Source organism: Ceratotherium simum, chromosome 7 (genome assembly GCF_057802395.1).
Source record: "Ceratotherium simum simum isolate JZ-2026a chromosome 7, ASM5780239v1, whole genome shotgun sequence".
In the NCBI taxonomy this organism is placed as follows: Eukaryota; Metazoa; Chordata; class Mammalia; order Perissodactyla; family Rhinocerotidae; genus Ceratotherium; species Ceratotherium simum.
The window spans coordinates 78,341,331-78,347,453 of NC_141906.1; the positions used below are offsets into that span (position 1 = coordinate 78,341,331).

General features: G+C 47.9%; 1 protein-coding gene across 1 annotated transcript in view; it reads right to left on the bottom strand.

Annotated features, from left to right (window-relative positions):
* KIRREL3 (kirre like nephrin family adhesion molecule 3) overlaps positions 1 to 1,958 on the bottom strand; it is a 532,888-nt gene extending 530,930 nt beyond the window's left edge. The window contains exon 1 of the mRNA XM_087433920.1: positions 1,714 to 1,958. The gene's annotated coding sequence lies outside the window, so the exon portion shown is untranslated. The remainder of the gene's footprint in view (positions 1 to 1,713) is intronic.
* Between the last annotated feature and the right edge of the window lie 4,165 nt (positions 1,959 to 6,123).

Here is a 6,123-nt window from a genome sequence, read left to right on the forward strand (position 1 = left end):
ATTTGGAGTCTCTCCTCTAATGAGCGCTCCATCACTCGGAGCGTGTCTTTTCTCCAAGAGGTGCTGTGAATCCTATTGTGAAGGAGAGGCCAAGGTCATAGGCAACTGCTTCCCAAGAACCTTCAGGTCTTTTACCTGCCGTGAAACCCACACTCACATCAAACTCTATTTCCTCCAGGATATCAACGTGAATTTAGCTAGGTCTATATACTTGATAGACACTGAGCTATGCCTGATATAAGCAGGGCAATGGGGGAAATGAAATCATAGGCACATACCATGCCTCCGGGAGCTCACAATTTAGTGTGGAGGCAGAGTATATGCATAGGATACAAACTATAAGGATAGTCACAAAGCAATGTATAAGATATGCAGCATTATACACAGAAGAAGGAGGTAAAGAGCAAGGAGAGGAAAATGAAAGATACTCTCTCCACTTGTGCCATTCAATTATAAAATCAGTCATTACTTTCTTCAGTCACCGGACCTTGGGGAGGTCTTTCGGGAAACTCTTAGGCTTTCTTCCATCAGTATTACATATTTTGAGACTTTGGTGACTGCAAGGCACCTTCCAGCTCCAAGTTTCCATGCGGATGTTAACTTTAAAGACGTCTCTCTTGGTATTCATGAGCAAGGAAGAGAGAAGTAGAGGCACATGGAAAGTGTGTGCTGGTAGGAGCTGACAGCTGGTAGCTGACAAGATCTACAAATTAGTAGGTGTCTGCTTTGTTGACTTTTCTATTCTTGACTTAATAGTTTATTTAACTGCATCCCTTAGAGACTGTTAAACATATCAAAGGGAAATTTGTAAGCAAGCTTTGGGGGAAAAAAGAAACGCTGAACAACAGAGACTAAGAGGACCCAAAAGAGGCACCCATCAGCGAAATTAGCAACAAGGTAAGGAAGCCAAGTGTGAGCACAGCCTTAGTCCAGTGAGGTGCTGTGACAGACAATGCAACGACACAAAAGGGGCAAATCAGAACACATGTAAAAGATGAATAATAACATAAACATCATATGCCCAATACCATATTAGGAGTGAAAATATGGCAGGTATAGTGCTGTAACTTTACTAGTAGCTTTCCTTTAAATCCATGCAGCAGGGAGAAATTTAAGGCCTGAGTACCACTCCTCAGGCCAACCTTGCAGTGAATAAGACTAATAATATTAGAATATAGAATGTTTCATACAAAGAGACATTTGATGATTTAACGAAACATTTATCCTTTAAGCTGTTAATTCTGATTGCTAATTCCTGAGTGGCCTGGGGCCCAGATTTGCTTAATTCAGGCCCTGAGGGAAATATTACAAAACCTGGGTCATGAGGCTAGTGAACTGTGCTATACACGAAAATCAGGCCCACGTACAGGCGTGTGGGCACCACACACACACTGAGTCTTGGACAGAAGAGGGGTGGTGGGAGTCTGAGGTTGGAAGGACCTTGCTTCGCTCTCCCACTGGTCCCTGAGACTGGCTTCATGACCCCCAAACTGGCTCCGATCCCCCCAGCCAGCTGGGCCTGTTCCCTTCTCTCCTCCCACCCCCGACCCCTCCCCGCAGCCTCCGGTCTCCGGCAGAAAGGAAAAAAGCTTGGATTAAGTGATGAGCTGCCTGCCTCTAAAAGGACCAGGAGACGTTTCAACCTTGAGTGCCGGAAAAACCACGGCAATCTTCGGCAGCCACCACGTGGGGCAGCGAGAACGACAGCGGTACCTGCAGGACCCACAGCCAGCCGCGCTCTGGCGCCAGCCCCGACGGCGGCCTCGCCATCTCCGCCCGGGCTGGTCCTTGGCCTCGCCTCCTCCGGGGGCTCGGTTAACCTCCTGGCGCTGCAAGGTGCCTGCGCGCAGTTCGCTGGCGAGGAGGGAGGAAGGAGACGGCGAGGAGCGGACGGCTCCACCTGATGGAGAAGAGTGGAGAGTCTTAGACCTTGGAGCGCGGCGAGGGGAGAGGAGGGGGAAAGGAAGACCGCCGCCCCTAGTGGGAACCTCCGCGTCCGGAGCGCGGCGCGCGGGGCGCCGGGTCTCTGGGCACGGCCCGTGGAGGCGGCAGCCCTAAAGAGACAGCAGAAAACCACCACGTGGAAAACTGCCCAAATTCTGGTTCCCTGAACATCCAGGCTCCAGGTCTGTTGCGCCCACCATGCACGACGGGGTCCTTCACCAGCAGGTGGCATCGTCTCTAGCGTTTCTTCTCCTGGCTTGTAGCCCGGAGGCCGAGTTCATCAGTCCCCAGCCCCCCTCTCTAGGCCTTCAGTGCCAAGTGCTGTGTCCTTTCAACCACCCCACCCCACTCAGGCGGGCAGGAGAGGGATCGCCAAGAGCTTTGTGGAGGCTGGAGCCCATAGAGAGTGAGGGCTGGCTCCAGGTTCAGTTGCTTGCTGGCCAAAAAGTTTCAGAAGGGCAGGTCCCCGCGGAACAGTTTCCAAGCCCTGTTCTCCGGGCAGCAAGCATGCCCCCGGAGTTTTCTGAGGTCGGGGGCAAAGAAAGTGAGGCGGGAGGTTCTGGGTCCAGATGCAGGAGTGTGGGGGTACCGCTGTTCAGTGCCTTGAGCAGACCCCGCTTATCACTACTTTCCAGTGACCTTCCTCTTGACTGCTAGTCCAATATCTGTAACATTTATTATGTCTTCGATTTGTGCAAAGGCCTGTTTTGGTTACTTAATAAAGATGTGTGGAATGAATACAATTCCTGTTCTTGGAAAGTTTGTCCTCTAGTTGGGGAGAAGTATGCACAGGTGTATACATGGAAAAAAATTGGTGAAACATCTCATTGGCTTTTTAATAACACAGAAATTGCCCTGGAGGTCACCTGTCAGAGCAAATCCTTCCAAGATGGGTCCTTCTAGGCCCGCTTGCCTGAGGCCCTACAGGAGGCTAAGGGCTGAGAGGCAGAACAGGGCCCAACCTTCAGTCCAGCGTTTCTGCTCTCCTGCCCTCCTCGCTGTCTCGCACCACTCATGATGGCCAGGCGCCCTCTCACTGTCTTCCTGTGTTCACGAGGTACCGTCACCACGAGGAAGGAGAGAGAGAGAGGCTGTTTTATGAGATGGGTAGTCATCATGAGTTGAGAATTTCCTGTTTAATGCCTTCTCACAATATTTGTTGCACAGATACATTATAAACCACATTTCCTTTAGTTTTTCATAGATCCTGCCAGTGCTGGTTACAACCTCCTTGTCCAGGGACTTAAATACATTTTGAACAGGCCCCTCCTGGGAGCTCAGGGCAGCCTGACTCTCTCTCCAGGCTACACATACTTCCAGAGACCAAATGGTCATCAGAGGTCCTCCGGGGTGGCAGCCTGTCTAACTTGGGCATTCACAATCTTCTAGCCTATTTCTTTTTCATTTATCTGAACCAAATGTCTTGTTTGGTGTAGGTGGATTATAAGACCTTAACCCCTGTTCACTGTGGTCAGTCTCTCCATAGCAGCACAGAAGGGCCCAAAGAACAGAGTATTCATCTTTCACAAGCAGCCCCAAAAGGCAGGGCAAGTCCGCCCCACTGATTCACCCGAGGCAGGGCCTGAGCGAGGGGGTCGTGGGGAGCCTTTTGACCTGAGCTCTGGCCTGGACACTGCTAACTTTTGTAGCCACTTAATGAAGCTGGGCATATCTTTCCTCATCTATAAAATGACTGGTTTGAGACAATGGCTCTCTGGGATCCCTCCCAATCCGAAACTCCAAGTGTCTGTTTTCCAGAGACCATACCTCTCAGCCTGGAGAGATTTGAAAGTACTTCCCCAGCACCCTGAGTGTTAGGCAGATTATTGCCAGATACTGATCTCTACCCCCAAGATAACTAGCGATGGCTCTCGAATCTGCGTGGACCCCTCTCCTCTAAACGGAGACAACTTTTCCCCGAACTGTTTCATGTTCATCCTAGTTTTTTTTTTTTTTGAGGAAGATTGGCCCTGAGCTAACATCTGTTGCCAGTTTTCCTCTTTTTCTCCCCAAAGCCCTAGTACATAGTTGTGTATCATAGTTGTACATCCTTCTAGTTCTTCTATGTGGGACACCACCTCAGCATGGCTTGATGAGCGGTGAGTAGGCCTGCGCCCAGGATCCAAACAAGCAAACCCTGGGCTACGGAAGCAGAACGCACGAAATTAACTGCTACGCCACTGGGCCAGCCCCTTGTTCATCCTATTTTGACTGCCCTCAGTCTATCCTCAGTTTGCTCAGCTTGTGATTTCCCTCCTCTCTTTACTTTCCCCAGAACCGTGCCCCACATTCAGCCTGGATTCTGGGTTCCAGAAGAGATTGTCTTCAATGTAAGTTTTATAATTGGATTGGATGCTAATCTATTATCAAAGTAAGGGGATGCTGATGGCAGGGGGGCTAACTGTAAAGACTCCCAAAGGCAATAAGGACTGTGGTGCCTTGCATTTTAACTCAATCTCATCACGAATCGTGCCTGACTCTAAACTTTGTCTGACTGTACATCTTCCTCGATATCCTGGCAGCTCCAAGAGGGTCGGAGCAGCGCCTATCCAGCTCACAACTGTGCCCCCATCTCTTACCCTCGTAGGCAGTAGGCTCTCAATGCATATTGTCGAATGAATGGTAATGTTTTACCTAGTGCCCCACATCCACATTTCCTATTTTCTGAATCCAATTTAACTTATTCTTCCCTCTGTTATTAAACCATTGTCAAACATCTGGCATGTGCCTGCCACTGCTCTGGCTGTATTTTATGGGGATGGGTAATGAATCGAGCCTATATATAGTTTGCAAAATGTGGAACACACTTTAAGATGCATAGCACTATAGAAATGAAAGATATTTTTATCTCTTCAGCATCATTCTGCACAAGGAGACAATTCTCTGGCAGCACTGTTTAAGAACAATAGACCTGTTTAGCCTTGACACACTCATGCGTGCAGGGCACTGGGTATTCAATTCACATGGGAGCGGCATTATCTCTCTCAGCGAAGGCCTGAAGAGTGTATAATTTACAGGGAAGAAAAGATATGAAAAACGTTATGAAAAAAGGTGGCAGTGCCCCCATGCCTTGTCTCGTCGCAGGCTGAGTGCACAGGCCAACACCTTCGTCCATGCTCCAGGGATGGCACCGAAGGCAAGCCTCAGCATCCTTCTGCAGTGCTTGGAACAAGTCTGTATCATTTTGGAATATGCCATGTGCTCTTTTTGTGTGTATGAATAGACTAATTATGGGGAAAATATTGGAAGACAAAGTGAATTTCCAGTTTATGACTCATTTGTGGTGTTCAAAGTCTTAGCAATTATACCTCATTTTTCTTTTTCTCCCTTATTCTTTTTCATAACCCCCTCCCCACACAAACATACACACACGACCTAGGCCTATGTCATAAATTAGTAAACCTTTATAGCAGTCAAGGGAGCAGCTGCGTCTCACTCGAAGTCCCTTTAAGATTTCTTCCTAGGTGACAGACTGTACTTTCTTTTTCTGTTTGTTGCATACAGTATTTTTCCTTCCTTCTTCCCTCCCTGTGTCCTTCTCTTCCTTCCTTTCTTCCTTCCATCCTTCTTTCCATGTAATAAACTTACATGTCTATAAGTATAACTTTTATATTTATCTATCTTTATAAAGTTATTTAACTTTATGAATACACAAAACTTTACACACACACACACAACTTTTCTATCAACATGCTAGCAATGGGCTTCCTACCCAAATATTCTAAACTACTGAGCCCTAGACCAGGTTTTCATCGTCTCTACCTGAACTCATAGCCTCCTCAACTCATTGCCTAGTCTACAGACTAACAAAACCCCTCTCCATTGTCTAACCTGCTGTTCTACTACTTTGCCTGTTTGAAATTCAGTTCTGTAGTATCTTCCCCATGCTTAAAAATGTGGATGATCCCCAAGACAGAGTATAAACTTTCTGTCCTGATATCTAGGGTGTGTCAGACAAACATACATTTCTGTCTCATCTTCCCTCACAGCCCACACCTCAGTCCTGCCAAATTACTCTTTGTTCATTAGAGACAGCAACCACTTTTACTTTTCCGGACTTTCTCATCCTGTTTCCTCTCCTGGCGTGCCTCTCTCCCCTCGCTCACTGCTTTGCCTGATAAACAGGTGCTCATTGCTCAAGAGTCAGTTGGACTGTCATCCCGTGAGAAGTTTGCTTCA